Source organism: Conger conger, chromosome 14 (assembly GCF_963514075.1).
Source record: "Conger conger chromosome 14, fConCon1.1, whole genome shotgun sequence".
In the NCBI taxonomy this organism is placed as follows: Eukaryota; Metazoa; Chordata; class Actinopteri; order Anguilliformes; family Congridae; genus Conger; species Conger conger.
The window spans coordinates 11842889-11861903 of NC_083773.1; the positions used below are offsets into that span (position 1 = coordinate 11842889).

Here is a 19015-nt window from a genome sequence, read left to right on the forward strand (position 1 = left end):
ACATTCGGGGAGAAAAGACCTGATCTCAGACCTCATAAAGCGCAACTAAAGCTTATTATTAAAAGGCGACTGTCTCCGCCGAGTTTTTCATCTCCAACGACGTGAGCGTAGTTTGGTAAAAGGCAGATAATATATGTGTGAGATTGATCAGTGAGTACTGACCCCATTATCTCCCGAGATGTTAATTACACGGCGCTCGGCTTGCATGTCAAAAGCTGGGTAATTGAGGAAGGTAAAAGATGTGGCACGCTTTATTTATGCTTTCACTTTCTGAGCTGGCGGCAGATTTCTTTCCCCTCTCTCTCTCGCCGTCTCTTCCTCTCCGTCTTCCTTTTTTTAGCCCGTTTATTTATCGTCCGGTAATGTAATACTGTCAAAGATGATCATTTTTGCGGAGGTATTACACTCCGTCCTCACCTCCGCACACTCCTTTTGTGCTTGGGTCCACTGGGGTTCCTGACGGCCTGTCTCGTAGAGTCGTTGGCCTTATCTGGAGTCTGGGAGCTGGCCATTACGCTATCTGTGAAGCGCCCTGGCCCTCTGCGTCCCATCAGGCTGGAGTCATCTGCCATAAACGCAGTTCACCTGCAGTAATGCACGCAAGGCTTAGTCATCCACAATGCCTTTCATTTCCTACCGGCCAACTGCAAACAGAGTGCGTGTGGAGGATTGAGAATGGGTGTCTAAATTTAGATATGGAATTTCATATCTGGTTGTGATGTCCCTTACAAATATGAAAGATTGAGGAGCTTTGAGACCCCTAAGTAGCATCAGTACTTTACTTTAATTGTAGGGTATATGTATGATATACATATGTCATAAACATATCATATATACAGAATCGTTAAAAAGAAGTTATATGAAGACCAACTTAATATCCTCAGCAGATTGCAGGCTTTACTGATGGTTATAACCAGGGTTTATAGTTTCACATGAAGACATTAACTGTAATCGAAACATTATCTGAAATATGGAATTTTTCTAACTGTTTTATAAATGCTACAACAGGCCATTAAGATGAGGAAGTGGTTAGGTTGTAATTTGTAGATCTGGTATTTGATAAATAATATGCTCAGGACACTAAAAAGGTGCCTATTATTTTCAATACTTTTATTACAGTGGGCAAAGCATCATATTTTCCATTATTGGTATTTTTAGCATGCGCAAGAAAGAAAAAAACAGTGATACAAACGAATGGTAGTGCCAATAAACAGTGAAATGAGTCTCCATGGATTCACATCGCTAAGCAACTCTCCTGTTGACTGCTGGCTTTCCATTGTGAGAGAATGTTTTTGTGGCGGCGAGGGTCACACTGGCGACTCTGCCGTGGAGATGCAGGGCGAGGTGAGGGCCCGTGGTGACGAAAAGGGAGCGCTGCAGCCTGGGGATGGGGGGGCTGGCATGGTTTTGTAAAATATTTTTTGTGTGTATTTGTTTGCCCTTTTGTACAGTTTCTGTAGTGTAAGAAAAGTCTAAGTGTAAGGAAAAAGTATTTGGAGAGCGGGGACAGCTGTTCAGTTTGTCAACTTCTCATCCTCTCCATTGTGGGAGGAAGGCGGAAGAACACGCAAAATGTGGGCCTCAGTGCGTGGAGTAATCTCACTTCATTGGATTGAATTGATACTTTTTAATTGTTGGCTTTTCTGCATCAGAACAAATAATAAATTCATACCGGCAAACCAAAACACTGAAAGCTCGTTTAAAAAAAGAAAAGAAAAGAAAGAGCTTTCTGAAAAATTCCCTTTTCAGAACTTTGTGACACATATCAAAACAGTTCTTCCTGTGGTTTGTGGAGTCTTGTGGGTCTATGCAGATATTCACGGGTTTGCCACTGCACCGAGCACACGTGCACACTAAATTGGGTTCATGCACACTGCTGTCTTCAGCTATTTGCATGTTTCTCCACATGATTTCTGCTAAAAAGACGAAGCGTGCTCTTGGTAGAAGTATGAAGCGGTAATCATTCTCGCATTGTGACGTGACTTCAGCAGTTTCACAGGTATGTCAGTGACAAGTGAAGTTGTACAATGTACAATTTTAGCACAGCTGTATAGAGAGTCTATTTCCCAATACCCATTGTGTCCCTTTCTTAGCTCATTGCCATGGAGAATGTGGGTGTGGTCCTGTACTTCTGGTATAGGATTTGTCACCAGTTCTCGGGGCTGATGGATCAAAACCTGAATGATTTAGTGCATCACCTGCTGGTCACTGGCAGAAATGCCCTGTCGAATGCAGGGGAGAATCGAACACAGCCTGTGTTAAAAATCACGATTGGAACTGATGGAAAGGTCGAGAGTCCCATCACAAGTATACCTACAGCAGCCAGTATATAAATACCGTCTATGAACCTGCTGAGAAATGAAAATATCACGGACTTTAATAAAGCTTTTTATTTTTAAAACGTCATTTGTTTTGTGTCTGCTCCTCTTACCATACGGCCCCTGATATAGCAGGCTTTCATCAGAAGTGAATGTCACAGTGTTTAGAGCACATTAGCTCACATTAATGACAAACGACATCCTTAATGGCCCTTCATTGTTGTTTTTCCTTTGGCGTTACCATTTCATTTGCTGTTTTAAAAGTGCATTTTTAATACATTTAGAGAGGAGTTCGTGCACTTAGGCGGATTTCATCAATTGTGAGATCTGCTCTTGAACTGAGCTGAGAGAATGTAAACAGTTTGACAGTTTGTAATGTAGTTCAGAGTAATTAGGTACTGTAACAACAATAACTTGTACTATTATTACTAGTGTAGCTGCTTGTTATAACCCCTTGCTGTTTGTAGTAATAGTAGTACTGGTATTATAACTAAATGAATACTGTTACTAGTTCAACTATTGCAACCAGGAAAGGTACGTCACAAATGACAGTTAAATTGCTTATTCCAGCTTTAAATTGCTCACTGCTTCAGTATACAAACTGAATCTTTTGAATTTTTATAATCAGCATGCATTATCCAAATAGAAATTAGTCTTTTTGGACATGCCCAGTTGTGTGTGATTCTGGTTGGCAGAGAGGGAGAGGAGGGAGACCAGAAATGGCATGGACTGCTCCCTTTCCCGACAGGAAACCCAGCATCGTGACCGAACAAGACCAGACCTTCAGGTCCACCCTGATATCATCCTGGCATTTTGGGAGGGGAGGGAGAAAACGGGAAGGACTAAATCTTCACAAGTTCCATTTTGCATGTTAAATAGTCATTACCATATTACCACTCAATGCTTTCCACAGATTGCATTTGTATGTACAATTAGACTTCAGGCTTCTAATTGCCCCGGAGTTGAATGTCTTTTGCTGTGAAACTGGGGAGTGCATTACTTCATTGTCACAGTACAGTGTTATCTTTGTTGAGGTCTGTACTTGTAATGGGGTGTATTGATCTAAACAACATCAGGGTTGCGGTGATGTTATTAAGGTGCAGATAACTTCAATGTAATTCCACTCAAACGATATATTAGTGTTTTTATTGGTCTAAATAACTTTGGCTTTTAGACAGTAATGCACCAGTAAGTCACCCCACTCTTTATGTCTTCTGGACCTTAATAAAGCATTTCCTCTGTACATCCTGCCTGGGAGAGAGTGAAAAACGACAGGTTAAAAGGCATGCTGGGAGTTTTCCACGCCATCAACGTAAATTATGTCTCCCGAATGCATAAATAAGCCTTTATTAACAATGTGAAAGGACAGTGCATCCATGGGCCCACACAACATGTAGCATACAGCACACAGGATGTGCATAAATACTGCCCAAATCTGTAAATACGTGGGGAGGGGGTATTTTTCACTGAGCCTTTAGACTGCTTGCTGAGGGGAGAGCCCTTTACTATACTGAATAGGTGATGTTAGCAATTTTTTTTGCTTCATGCTTTGAAGTTTTTTTTTTTTTTTTCTGGAATATTTTTCTTTATTTTTTACTTACTTATTTTTTTTTTTTTTCAAGGGCACACTAAATCCAATATTTATATGAAATAACGATCCAATTTATCTGGAAGCGTATTTTCAGGGGAAATTTAATTTGCAGCTATTTAAAGCCCAGTTTTAGTAATGAATTATTTTGTCATCTCGCCTCTGATGAGATTCATCTTTAATAACTGTAACAATTATTTTATTAAAAGGGGAGCTGTGCATTATGGCTATCTCGCCAAGGTCTAGGAGTGGAAAGGAGTCTCATTAGAACGTTATATTACCCCATCGTGCTCACATGTGGAGGTTCTGCTGAAATTACATTAGGTGTCAACAATGCATAAGAAAGACATAAGCAGTCATATTTACTGGCACCAGCTGACATTCACCGCTGTATTAAAGAAGATTCTAATACTCTAAATTAGATTTCGTAATTTTAATAAAGACAACACACTTGTAACGCATTGACTTTTAATAACACAGTGGTGTTAATAATCTGTATGCCTTAAGCACTGGTCTTCTTATGGAAGTGAACACTTCACAACCAAGTTCTGAGTGGCCTCCATACATGAAGGGTTTAATATATTTCAGTTTTCCTGTGTAAATGTCTGAAGTGGCTTTTTTCTGTTTTTGGGAAGGTAATTCAATTCAAGTTAACTGCAATACTTTTGTTGACTCCTACTCCTTTTGTAGTTACTACTAATGATATAATTATAATTGTTTGTCAGTGTGGTAATTTGTGATTTCCTATCTCTGTGTGAAGTTGTAAATTTAATAAAAGAGGGGTCTTGTCATAAAGATGGATCACAGTGATTTATCAACATCTAAAGATATCTGTGGAAGTTTTAGTTACACTTTGCAGTTCCACGAATCTTGAGCACTGCAGAATTTTAGGGTAAACTAGCTTTCAATCCTACTGAAAGCAAAGAGGAAGAATTGCATTTGAAAATCCTTTAGAAAATTATGAATTATATCTTGGAATTATGAATGGAAAAGAGTTACTATAGTTGTGTGGGAGGTTTTCTCTGGCTACCGCTTCTAAAACTTAGTCTATATGCACCTTTACAAATTCCCCTGTCATTTTAGTCTGCGTAACAAAGTACAACATTTTCTTTTTCAGCTCCAGTTTTGTCATCAATGCCATCTAGTGAGACTAAAACTTTCTTTTCTTCTGGTCTTTTTTTCTGTTCAAACAAAGACCACTTCTCTTTGCTCTTGTTCAATAAATGTATGCCATCATATGCCCTTCCTGTTCCCCCATTTAAGCTACTATCTGAAAATATGAAACATATCTTTCATAAAGAGAACAGTGTTTTGTTAAGGAATGTGTACTATTGCAAAACCATTTTTACAGTGTAGATTTTAATCATAGAAAAGATGTACAGCAGCAAAGTAAGGATTTTTTTGTTTCATTTTTAATTTCACACAGTTGCAGAATACAGTGCACAGATTGTACTGTATCCTAAAAGTTATCTTATAACGTGGATAATTTGTACTGTTAACACAGTTCCTCTAAATGTTATTCCGGTAGTGATGAATAAACTATTTGTGTGTGTGTGTGTGTGTGTGTGTGTGGTGGTTTGAGGGGGGTGGGGGGTTACAGTTAAAACCAACGGAAAAGTTATGTGATGCAAGCGACTCTTGTTCAAATAAAACAGATGCCTTTTAAGATGGAAAGAAAATATGTTTGGTCTGAGGTTGCCTGATTGTTCTTTTTTTCTTTTTCAATGGCTATCCTTTCTATGCAATACTTTTTTTTTTAACGATTCGCATAAGCGTTATTTACCACTTTGTAGCCAGCTGCGTTCTTACGTTTTTATGAAAGACAGAAGTGAAATTATTTGAATGTTAAGTAATCATTTATTTTTGGATTTTGGTGGACACTATCACTTCCTTACAAAAGTGAATACTCAGACAGTTGCTCCTGTAGGTGGGGAACAAATCTGTTTAATATGATTAACTGGAACATTGTTGGATGAAATGTGTCTGCTGATTAATTTTAGTTATTGTTGTACTATCTGCCAAGTTTGACTGACATAATATATTAGACATTCAGAAAAGATATCATTGACTTAATGCAGAAAGTAGTCAAGTTTGGAATGTTACAATTACCAACTTGTAAATTATTATCAAAATTCCTAAATCTGATTTCATGCTTTAGTGATGGATTCTTGTTTTAAAGGTAATTTTATGTGAAAGCCTATTCTAAACAATGGAATGTATATATTTGGTAAGCCTTGGACTGAAATTAAGTGGCAGTATTGGTATCAACTATTTAAGGGGAAGCTTCTTGCACTGCTAGTCCATGAACCAATCCAAAGACTTTCTATAACAAAGCATCATTTTTTTTTTCTTCTAGTCAGTGTCATTGATGGCACATGATTGCTCCAGATAATTTGAGATTCATAAAACCTAATCAAGTCTAATCAAAAGCAGTAAGGCCTGGGCAATTGAAACCACAAAGAATATCAGTTCCAATCAGTGTCGATCCAGTGTGAAGCAGTGCTGGTGGAATGGTATGGAGTGAGAGCGTTTACTGCCCCTTATTTGTGAGAAGCACGTAAATTGTCAAAAGAAGTAAAGACGGTGTGTTCCGAGTAAACGGCACCACCTCCCCGTTACACCGTTATCGGTTCAGGTGTCGGTGGGCTATTCTTAGTCCGGCTTCGCGCATCGTGTAATCAGCTAAATGTAGCCCCGGCCCTCGTATTATTACCTGAGTGTTTAACGCACATTTTTATTTTTTTTCCTTCAAGGACAAATGGTTGTACGAGGAGGCCAATCCGGTGTGAGGTCCCAGAGCTCTCTGGGAGCGGCGGATCCCTTTTCAACACCAGCTGTTCTCTCAGATACGCCGCGCCGCGCTGAAATTCTCTTAATATAATTCCGGAGGCTCAGGAGAATAGAGCAAAACAAGCGTGCCAGCGCCGGGAACGTTGAATTTTTCATCAGCGCCCCCGACTCGCTGAGTCGGTGGGCAAGGCTCTCATTCATGAGCAGATGTTCAGCGCAGTTACACTCCGCAGTTAATGTGAACTTATTGGCCTCTTTGCCATTGGCTGCAAGGACGTTGGCAGCAACCCGGGCTTCTGAGAATTACTCCCGGCAAAAGCGAAGGCCCGGAATGTGTGTCTGCAGCCGTTTTTAGCGACTTCCCAACCCAAAAAGTGGTGCTGGAGGAGGGGCGGCCGCTGACAGGCCATCAGTCTTTCAGCCGACAGTGATGAAAGACCGCTGCTGTTTGTACAGGGAATAGCGGCAGAGTTTCTGAAGACAGTTTTCACACGTTTGTCATTAATTTACACAAGCCGTTTTAAGCATGAAGTCTCACCACGTCTAAAAAAAAAATGTAATAAAGATAACGTACGGAAGATATCTATCGGTGTATGTATATTTAAAGTAAAATTTAACGGTGTGCCATAAATGATGTTTTCCCGCCTGGTAAACCTTGATTTCGTTACCCTTGAAAGAGGAAGTGATGTGATAAACAGGGTGGTGGTTATTCTTTCTGCAGCTGCGGTGGAAGTTCGGTTCGTCTTTTGCTCGTGCGACGGTCAGTCAGGTGGTTTGAGCTCTCCGAGCCTAACAGCCAGCACAGCGGTTACTTTGTACATGCAACATCCTTTCATGAAAAGCCACTTTTGGCAAACCGTCCGCTTATTGCAAGGGCTTAGCCCTCCGCTGCCGGAGAGGCTGAGGTGGAGTTGAGCAGGTGGAGGCTTCCTGTCCTCGCCCGACATGTTGTGTTACCGTCACCCCTCGCCACGCTCTTTCTAAATCGGTCATATTCAGGTTGGATTTATGAGAGCAAATCTAATTAGTTTTTCTAAATTCAGCAAAATAAAAAAAGTACAATTTTTTTTAAGCAGTAGAGTTGATTGTTCTGGTTTCCCCTCTGGTGGCAGGCGCTCGACAGAAAATAAGACCCTAATCGCTTTCAAAGCCTCCGCATTTTTATCGGCCGCCGAATGTCATCCCTCCATCTCCTTTTCCACCGCGTCGACGGGAAAGCGCACGCCCTCTCCGAGCTCCATCTCTGCGACCGGTGGGAAGTTTGGTGGGGGGGCGGGGGGGGAACAATGGCGTCCGCTTAGGCGGGGTGAACGCGAAGGCAGCGCGGCTTTGATTTGGGATGTCCTGCTGATAGGAGGACAGAGACAGTTTACAGTAGCGCTGGCGTTCCCGCTGCCTCCAGCGGGAGCTGCCCAGCTGCCCGGCGCCCTCAGGAAGCCTGCTCCCCGCCCGGGGGCCATCGGGCGAAGGCCCTGTTTGAGTTGGCAGGCCCTTTCCTTTCAGGGAGCTTTTGCTTGCCTCGGCAAGAAAGGCGGCCGTCGGGCGAGTCCTCCGGAGCAGGATGGGCTTTTTCCACCCCTGTCAGGAAACACATTTAGCCGTTTTTCACTTATTTATTTATTTGTTTTACACTCTCGGTTTAAAAAAGGAGGGAAAAGGATGGGGGGGGGAGGGCGGGTTGTAGGGCAGGATTTAGCAGCTGAGGTTCACTGTTAACTTGTGGCATGAATTAAATTTTAAAATTTTTATTTATTTTTTTGGGAGATGGGTGGGGGGGGGAGCCGGGGGCAGGTTGGGGTCGCAGGGCACAGTGCAGGCTATTTCAGTTTTTGCAGAACCCACCCTGAAGAGACTTCGTATTGAATTTTTTTTTTTAAGTTTATAGGTCATTTTAACAGCGTGCTGTAAAACTTACACTATTTTTATTTTTCCATTCAGACCTCAGGGATTTGTCTTCAGAGGCCAGTAATTAAGGAGCTTCGGATCCAGGGTTAGGAAAGAACAGTGTTTAAATGCAATTAGAGCAGCACTAGAATCAATTTGAACTCAATTACAGTTTTCTGAATTGTGCCATTATTTGTTTAATCAAGGGAATTTCATTTGAGATGCTAAGTATACGCATCAAAAGATATTTAAGACAAAGGGGAGAAAGGGGAAGCTCAGCTGAACCTACTGAATGGTTTAATGAACAAGCCCTTGCAAAGATGACCACTGCATAACTAGCAGCAGGATTGTTTTTCTACAGATAAAGCTAGTGCTAATTGTGCTATGCCTTTAGAGTAAATTCTGGATGTACATTTGTAATCCGTTCTGTAGCTTTGGCCGGTCCCTTGTTTTTTATAGGCAATGTTTGGCTCTTCTTCGATCTCTTCTCCTTTATTCTCTCTCAGATTTCTATTTTGTGAGGTATAGAGTGCAATGCTAATAATGCTAGCAACAATGCTCATTTACATTCTCATATAAATTTCAGTATTCCAATAACAAGTGAAAAAGGACAATCTTGGCAGAAGGTATAAAGAAAGGGCTGGATTAAAAGCAAAATAAAAACAGAAACAAACCTACCCTACCCAGGTGGAAAGAATTGTTGTGTTGCTTTGGAAGTCCTAACCTAGGGCCATGGCAGGTGGACGCATATCTAGCTGCCAGACCGCTCATTATTCTCCCGAAGATGCAGAGTTGTACCGCTTCCCAAAAGGAGATTAAATGTGGTAGTCGTGCTCATATTTTTAAAATGCTGCTCATTTGTGGGCTTTCAGTAGGATAACAGGAAATGTACTGTAATTCGTTCATACACAGTTTTGGTACAATGATACAATCGTACTTCACTGTTACTCATGATATCTCCCCCCCCCCCCCCCCCCCCCCTCTCTCTCTCTATCTCTCTCTCTCTCTCATTTTCAGGAGACTTCAGTGGTCACTTCCAGTGGAACGACGGATCAAAGTAAGTGGCAGTGACCTCTAATCTGACATGATAGGTAAACTCTCTGAATCTCCCAATTGACAGCGTATGCAAATGTAACGCAGTCGACTGTATTTGTGAACAGCCATTACAGACCCGTAAGCAAATTGGCGTGAGCCCATTTGAATGCTTAAAGAATATCCCCTTTGCTTTTTTTGGACGTCAGAAGGGCATTTGAAAAATCAAAAGACTTGTGAATAGTAGCGATATAAGCGATGATGTATATAAGTAACGATGTGTATTGAACACAATTCAGTGTACCCTTAGTGTAGTAGCACCTGAAAATCCACATAGAAGTCTGTATGATCTTTACTTTTGTGTCATGGGAGAAAAAAATAAGCCAATATTGGACTGTCCTTCATATTGTGTATGTATGCCCTGTGTAGTGTGTAAATACGTCATAAACAAACAACGATCCGCCTCAGCCAGCACATCACCAAACAGTTTCAAAGCTTAGCATGTACTGTAAACACACACAGTTGTTGACCTTCCCAGGCACACACAACACAGTCATGTGGAAAGCCTGAACACAGCACTAACTTTGTCGCCCCTTAAGTTTAAGTGTGCTTTGTTTGTTATTAAATATTGTGTAGACCTGCGGCGTGATATGTTGTGCAACTCTCGCATCTAATGTCTACTATTAACATTTCATCTTGTTGTGATATGGAAAATCTCATTTTCCTGAGGATAGCAGTCCATTATCAGGTGTCACTTACGCTGTTGGCCAAATAAAAAGCCGTTTCCCAATGATGTCTTTTATGGCTTTACAGCAGTTTTTGTATGTTTGTGTTGTATTTGAACATTATATCCAGATGCTGTACATGATTACACTGTGACTGACCCGTGAAGACGGCTAGCAGATGAGTACTTCTGATTTGGAAATGATGAGGCATCCATTTTGGACTGGCAGGTGTGGGAGCCATTTGGGTTTTGTATGGTGTGAGGAGGGGGCGGGACCTGCACCTTTTTCTCTGGAGGAGGGGAGACCCCTTTGGCTCGTTTTTCACCGCGGGGTGAGGGCGAGGTGGCGGGAAAGAGCCATAACGAAGCCCAGCTGTGGGGCGGTCGGATACCGTCTCAAATGAAAGCTTTGTTGTTCTCGGTCGTAGACCTCTCTCTGGAATGATAACAGCCTGTGATATTTCCACCGGAGTTGGCCGGGCAGGTCCCGGAGAGTGAGGCAAGAGGAGGCGGTGGGCCAGCGTGTTGTTCTCATGGATGTCAGATCCCTTAATGAAGGACAGGCTGATCACTACGCTGCATAAACGCAGAAAATATTATCCACCTCAACTCTCAACCTCATATGTGGTTATATTGCAATCCTTACTGTTGATTGTATCTGCATATCCTTTATTATTTTTCATTAATTCAAATATAATTCCTTCTGGTTCTTGGCCATATGTTTACTTTTTTGTGTATTTGCTCGACACACCGATAACAATCCAAGTTGAAGGCATCCAGTTGGGTGTAGCTGTCTAAGACGAGTTAGAAAATGTTTTGTTATGGCAAAGGGCACACTGTATTTCTGACCTGTCTCTTTATTCGCTTGCAGTGTACACGCTTTTAATTCACTTTTGAAAACTTGGCTGTAAATTGATTTCTGCAGCACCCTACCCCATAATAATAGTTGGCCCATTGATAATTGTCCATACCTGTCTGCTACATTTTTTGAGAACATGAGTTTTAAGAAATCAATCATGGAAGACAAAAAAAGTGTAGAAAAGGAACAACAATATTATGAGGAGACCAAATAACCTAACAACAACAATAATAATAATAGTAATAATAATAATTTCTGTTAATGGATTTTACCGAAGAAACCTTTCTATTGCATTTTAATGAATGTAAAATGTCCAATTATCAGCAGCCCTTGTTAAGTGATTGGCACAGAAAAGACAGACTAATGTAGCACTTCTGTAAAACCTGACTATCTGAAAACCTGCAATTAGTAACCACTTCTCCAACATTTCAGCACGGAGCAGGGGGCACAGAGCAAACCTGCTCAATATAACCAGGCTGTCAGGCTTCATTCAATTTCACATGGAGATTTTAGTCTGAGGTGCAGGTAATCCCAGCCCTGTTTTGAATTTCAAAATGTGTAATATACATTCTAAAATGTACATTTGCTAATGATGTTCAAATTATTTTATTTTTTTAAATGGCTCTTAATGTCAGGCAGTGTAGTTGTTATTCACCTTCAGTGAAATGCAAGTAATTATCTTTATTTTTTTAGTTGCATCAAGAAATGTGTCAAACGTGAGCATGCGCGCACACACCTTTTTTCACTAAGATTCATTTATTGACAATTTAATTACCCTGGCAAAGCCAGATAATGTTCATTGTGTTGCAGAACACCCCTGAAGCAGTCTTTAGGCAATGAAAAGCCACTCCTTGGGTGGAAAATTTATGGATTCTCAATATTGACAAACCACTGAATACTGAAAAGGCAGAAAAGTTCAAGTGAAGTGTTTGAGTGCAGTGCATCCTTCCCCAAGTACCGTCACCTTCAGTCCTGCCTGGTGGCTCACACTTTCTGAAACCTTTTTATCTGGGGCAAGTGAACCTCCAACTGCCCCTCCCTACCTAACTCTATGGTTTCCATGGCATCAGTTTGCGATCTCTGAAATCCACTGCTGGGGCGAATGAAAGGAGTGTCAATGTAGGGCTTGACGGAGATGAGTCAGAGTCTGCGATTTCATGCGGTTTCAGTACGGTGCCTGGTGTGGACACTTTATATATGACTTGGTGGTAGCAGCGGGTTGTCATAGCTATAGCTGGCATGCGTCTGTGTGTGTGCGTGTGTGTGTGTGTGTGTGTGTGTGTGTGCGCGTGTGTCTGTGTATGGGGAGGGGCAGGTCAGGGGGATTTGCGGGGGCTGTACCCTGTTTCTCGGCACTAAGAGCAGGGAGCTTGTGACCTAGGGCACGCCTGGGCTGCAGACATGTACATCGCAGTGTGACAAGCAGCAGATGTGTCGCCCTGCCTGGAACCAACCAAACCGCCCGGCGACTGTGTCAGCCAACAGGGCTCCTCCACCAGCCAAGCGCCACTGGCCCACAAGGCCATGCCAGGGCTTCTCCCAGCGTCCTGGCAGCATGAGGAAAGGCCTGTGCGCCAGTCACGAGTCTCCGATACGACCGGGGTCTGCCGCTCACGAGAACTAAAACCTGGAAGACTTCAGGCCTGCCGGGAAGAACAGGAACGGTTGTAATGGTCAAACATCCTCAAAGTCCTCCCAGCAAAGAGACCCGTGTCACTAAGCAGCCTGATGCTCAATAATGTCTGTAGCAAACCACGGTGAGGCATACAGTATACAAAAATACTTTTATTTGTTCAGAATAAATAAAGCGAGCCTCTTTAAAAAGGTTGGTGTCGTGCGTCGTCTTCCCAGGCTGCCTCTCTCTCTCTCGTCTCATTGTTCTAGTTCAGAGGTATCAAGGGACGGTGGCATAAATGGTCTCTCAGAGGAGCAGATCAAAGCAGAGCTGTGTATCGCCTCTCCCCGGCAAATGCGCCACTCGGCGCGGCTTGTGCAGTGCGCAGACGGCACAGGTAGAGCCAGGGCCGCGCTTAATGATTCCCCTTGCAGTTTAATCTACCGGTCTCCTCGGGGCCCCAAAGGCAAACCATGTGGGCTTTGCGTCGCCGAGGTGAGACAGTGTAACATCTTCTTTACAAGCCAATGAAGGAGCGGCAACAGCTGCTCCAGCCGTCGTTTAAAAAAAAAAAAAACGCTGCCTTTCGCTGACGGCGAGCCAGTGACGGATTCATGTATTTTCATGTGCGCAATTAAAGCTTTCTCTGGCCTGCCCCATAACCTGAATTGTTCTATTCCATTGTGTCACTAAACGGGTAACATTTTGTAGATAACAATCGTAGCCAGCGCCGCGGCTATGTAAATGCAGTCATTCTCAATTTGGTTAAGTGCCGTGTGTGTGGGTGATTTGTGCGTCCCACGTTCAGTAGCAGTGGCTTCTATTCAGTACAAAAGCAGTTTGGTTTTCTCTCAACTTACAGGTGAACATTCAATGGTGTGTTGTTGTACTTTCGTGTATATCATTCATCTCTGCAACAGCCAGAAAATGTGATTGTTTTCAGGGCAGAATGGTTAACTAAACTTTTCACAGTTAGCACTAAGAGCCTCATAGTTGGATAGACTCTTTGCTTTTCTTCTCTTCTTTCTTCCCTTCGTTTTTCTTGAGAGGATACAGCTGTGTGGAGCCCTTGCTTTAGTTTCTATTGGTGAAGGAAACTTGCTGAGGAAAAAGTGACTGTAGCCCACTATCTGCTTACTTGCTGCCTTTGTACACATATATGAAAATTACCATAAAATATCTAGATCTAAAATGTGTGATTTAAATATTCAAATCGTAACACAAAACATTTTTATTTCTGCGTGGTTATCACTATTTGCATATGGCCTATTTGTACTCGGCATGGCCTGGAAAAGAAGTGATATGCTGTGTTGAGTACAGACATGAACAAGCCTTTGTCTTAAAGGGCAGAGAGAGCAGGCTCTGATGTGAGCATGCCTGGCCTTTTCTTCACTGGTCCGTCCTGCATTAGGTTACTACTAATGCATTTGTGTCCACTAGCCTTCAGAATTGTTTGTGTTAAATGGTCAATTCTTGTTATCCAATTACAGCAGAGGTTACTGCACATTGCACACACATGCACACGTGTACACATACTGTAGATGCATGTACATACTTACATATTTTTTGTGACGTAACTGCTGGTTTCACTGGTTCATGGTATCAAATTGAAGTGATGGTTGCAACCAATTGGCTATAGTCACTCTTTAAAGGAAATGTTGTTCAAATCCAAACATTGAGCATTTCCATGGGAAATGTATTGCTGATATATTGTAGGATCAGGTTTCAAGGTAGTTTGTAGTCTGTACACTGTACTGACAAAATAAGGCATATACCATGCTTCCTGTATGCTCATTTAACCATGTTAACACCAGCGATCATGCAGTAGCTGATCCACATGCCTGGTATTTTACTCTTGCTTTCTTTTTGTGTTTATTTTAATCGCATTTTATAGAGGCAGGGCTAAGGGAACGTAAAGGAGTTAATTTCCATAGTGTCTTTTTCGTTTAACTTTGGAATGCTGACATTTACACATATTTACAATATGCCCTCAAAGAAACAAAGCTTCCACTACTTTTTCTTTTTTCTTTGTTTTATTATGTTTGCAAATGCCTATGTTTGGGCTTTGTAAACACCTTATACCTTATATTTAAAAAGCTCAAAGCCTGTTTTCTTGACATAACTGATAAATCCATCCTGTTTCTATGGTTTATTTAACACCACATGAATTCCTGCACGCAACTCTTCAGTTATTCATCATTTTTCTTTGCTCACCTGAAACGGGAATGACATTTGCAACTTCTCCAGATATACAGTAAAGCTAGCTTGTCATCAAACTTGAGTCTGTAAACATACAATGACTATGTCTTTGTTTTCTTGTATGCAGCATATATGACAAGCACAGCAGCTTATGTTTCATGTATACATTTTACATTACATTTTACATTTTAAGTCATTTGGCAGACGCTTTTAATCCAAAGCGACTTACAAGTGCATGTATACATTTAAATTCATGTACATGGTACATTTTTTTGGGAATTCTCATGGTCGTCATGGCGAATGCTTCCCCGTTGTCGGGAGTGCAGTCTGTGGGAATGCTCCGAATTACAGCTCTGGAAAGTCCGCCCCGGTCCAAAAGTTTAATGCTTCCAAAACATCACGGTTTGTCTTCGGGGTCCAGCACAATGCGCTGTGTTATGGCACAGTCCAGCAGATGTTTATTTTGTTTTCCCACTTGCTCAGAAATGCACGTTACACCCAACAAAAACAGGCCCTCTCCGACCGGTCTGTGTGTCTGTGCTGGCACGCAGCGCGGGCCCTCCTGCACTGTTTGACAGGGTTAAACATTGTGAAAGATGGCTGGAGCACGCCGTGACATCTGCGGCAAGTATTAACCAGAAACCGTAATTAAGTGGAATCAGCTATTTTTAATTCTATATGCTGGGTAATAACAGCACAGTAATGAATAATTTAAGCAAAGGAGCTGCCTCTGTGCTCCGTTTAAGAGTTTAAATTTAGACAGTGTCGTTGTCCAGCCTTTTGATGAATTGGTTATCTGTCCTGACTATACATCTCAGTGAAATATCTTTTTCTATCTTTCTTTTAAGCAGCACATTGAGATTGGTCATATTTCTAAATGGACACTTTTGAGATATAAAAAAAGCCCATTTCAAAAATAGTAAGATCTACATGATGTATTGTATGCCTTATATACTGAGATGTAAGTCTGGTACAGTTAGCATGAATAATTGTTCTTGAAAAATGATGAAAATGAGAGGTGCTTCTTTAATGAGGTTATGTGAGTGATAGTTTGCTGCTTGATGTTGCTATTTGCCTGCTGTTCACACTGCAAAACAACCTGTCTTAACCAGCATTTTTAGTCTTGTAATTCGACTTAAGTAGAAAATATTAGCTTGTTTTAAGATATTGTTTGCTTGACAAGTGAAGTTCTCACTGAAGTAAGTCAAACTTTCTCACCCCTTTCTTGTTTCATTTAGCCAAAAAAGTAATAGAAATAATACTTTAAGTCTAAATATAAGCCTTTTTATTGCAGTTTTTTTTTGCAGTGCACTTGTAATGTTACATTTTGAAAAGACATTTTGAGATGTTGAGGGTTTGGAAAGGGCAGAGTTATTTTTGGTCGGAGGCCTGAGTGCCACAGAGAGGTCTATATTGACGAGTGACCAGCGAGCCAGAGATCGGCTGCCCTGTCAAATAAAGATTAGGCTTTAATTTCTCCATCTAATCCCTGTAAATCTCTGATGGAAGAGGCTAGGAAACACGGAGCTTTAAAGCAGAGCTCCGCTCCCCTGCCTGCGCCACCCCTTATCTCTGCGTGTACACCCCACAGAACAAAACAACCTGTTGTTTCCTATTCCCTCGGTAGAGCCGGCCACACAGGCTCACTTTGCTGATTTGAAAGAGCAGTTTAAATCGGGATGTTGTCACAGAGGTTTCCATGGTAATCGGGTACATTTTTATTTATTTATTTTTTAAGGAAAAGGTTTCTGGGAGGACTTCTGCTTCCAAGACGGCAAGTCAAGCCGGCAAGTGCGAGTCTGGCACAGTGAGTGCCGTGTGCTAAGAGCCCCATAACTGTGGACATAATTGCCACACACATTTTCTCCTCCCTTCTTGTTGCTACAGGCAGTTGGATATCTCTTTTTTTTTTTTCCTTCTTAACATATTCTAATAATTCTTATTCTTGAATTATTAATTTGCATGCATTTAATTATTGAATAAAGTTAATTTCTGATCAAATTAATATTAACACTCGATGAAATATTAATCTTCAATGTTAAAAACGATGAACTCCCCGCCCCTATTAACACAATGAAAAATAGAAACTGTTGGTGAGTTAAAGCCAATGCTCCTGTGGACCACTGTGTGAATGCGTTTCATTGGGCTTGTGTGAAGGGCTGAACCGGTGTGGGACAGATTGGCTTGGCGTGACTCTCACCACACGGTCGACCGCCCCGTGACCCTTGTGCGGTCAGAGTGACCCTGCAGTCGGTCGTGTGTCGTGGGGGAACCAGACGAGCCTGGTTCCTCACCGATTGAGGGTCGCTGTCCTCGCCCGTCACTTGTCACTCGGCACCTGTCCGCAGTGCATCGCAGGGGGCTCGCAGTGTTCAGCCGGCTAGCTTGCCTCCCATGTACAGTGGACCCGCGAAATGCTGTAACCGCCAGCTCTCCCACTCCTGTCGTGCTGCCAGTGGCCAGGTCTGCTGTATACGTCGCAATTCGGGACGGCCCGTTTGTGCTGTAAACGATTGCATCACGCCCCTGGATGAAGGGCCCGTTTGTAATTCAGACCGGACTCATTGGGACGGCGCATTCAATAAAAGACATAAGCTCTTGTCACCGCAATATTGTAAAATACCTTTCAGTGTCCTGAAAGCCGCACCATTTGCTTAAATTAGCTGGGAATACAGCGGGGTGAAAGATCCCTTTCATTTTGTGTCGGTTTTCCACTCTTGAGCGAAAACATCATTTGCATGTGGATAGATTCAGCAGTGCTCTGCCCGGCCTTATTTCCCTCTCCTTATCACACCAACTTGAGCGCATTATTCCGTTTTGTTCATGCATGTACCCAGCGAACAGCACAGCAGGTAGGCATATTTGCACATTGATAAATGCACATATTTGCTCTTTTTTCCTTTATGCTAAAATATCCGGTGAGGCTTGTACCAAATAATCTCAATAATGTGCCATATCCAGTCTGGTTTGGTTTCAGTAGTGAAACAAAGGTGCAAACATAACAGGTATCCAATTTCACTTCAGCGCTACTTGAACTGCATAATTTGAAATGGAGTTATACATTCAAATCAGTTAAGTATATCCATATTAAATACGGGATATGCTGATATGGATATTTTCTATGTTCTTTTTTTGTAAGTGTGCCTCTGCAGAACAGACTGTTTCTATGAAAAAAAAAAAAAATGAAAATAAGTTATATAGTAAGTCCATTAAAATTACAGTATGCCCATTAAAATGTGATCGTTGAAGAGAAGCAAATTGCTTGAATGAATCCCAAATTGTCAGTCGTGAGTCACGGTTCTCACGGAGACTCGTTTCGTAGCGGTGGGTTTGGTGTTCTTGTCGTGGCACGTTAATGGGCAGAGCCGACTGCGGGTTGCCGTGGCGCCGACTCCAGGTCCAGAACACGCGTGTAAAGACCCGGTTCCCACAGCATGCACCACCTGCTCTGTGAGGAAGTGCGCTCACATAGCTGTCCTCGTTTAAATGACAACAGTCTAATTAACTCGACCCCTGTGTCAGTGCAAGAAACCACTGCCGCTTTTCAACTTTCGCTTAAATCCTTTGTCTTCTCTCAGTCCGCAAAAAAAAAAGAAAAGGAAAGAAAAGACGTTTTGCAGCAAACGCTCTGGCCCCTTCAATGAGACCGCTAATGGCAATTATTTTTATAAGCTAATTAAATCCAGTTTCTATTTTTTGTGCCCAACTCCTTAAGGGATTTATATTTTAAGGGGTAGTATTACAAGCACCTTCAAGCACTGTTAGTCATATGAAATATTATATACAATTATAAAACGGTCTGTTTGCGTTCGGCGCGGTTTTGCTCTAAACACGGTTAATTGCGTTCGTCCTCCAGTGAACGGGGTGGTCGGCCCTTCACATCGCTGGAGCTTCAGACCCATGCGGAGGTGTGCAAGTGCGGGGACAGGAAAGAACACTATTTTATTATTTAGTTAAGAATCAGCCCAGATAACATCAGCACATTTTCAGGCCGTATAAAAGACAG

The 19015-nt window shown here is 42.0% G+C and overlaps 1 protein-coding gene across 4 annotated transcripts in view; it reads left to right on the forward strand.

Annotated features, from left to right (window-relative positions):
* The window catches only part of foxp1b (forkhead box P1b), a 183084-nt gene that overhangs the window by 42498 nt on the left and 121571 nt on the right, over positions 1 to 19015 (forward strand). For all 4 annotated transcript variants that reach the window (XM_061218901.1, XM_061218902.1, XM_061218899.1 and 1 more), the window contains exon 3: positions 9598 to 9637. The gene's annotated coding sequence lies outside the window, so the exon portion shown is untranslated. The remainder of the gene's footprint in view (positions 1 to 9597; positions 9638 to 19015) is intronic.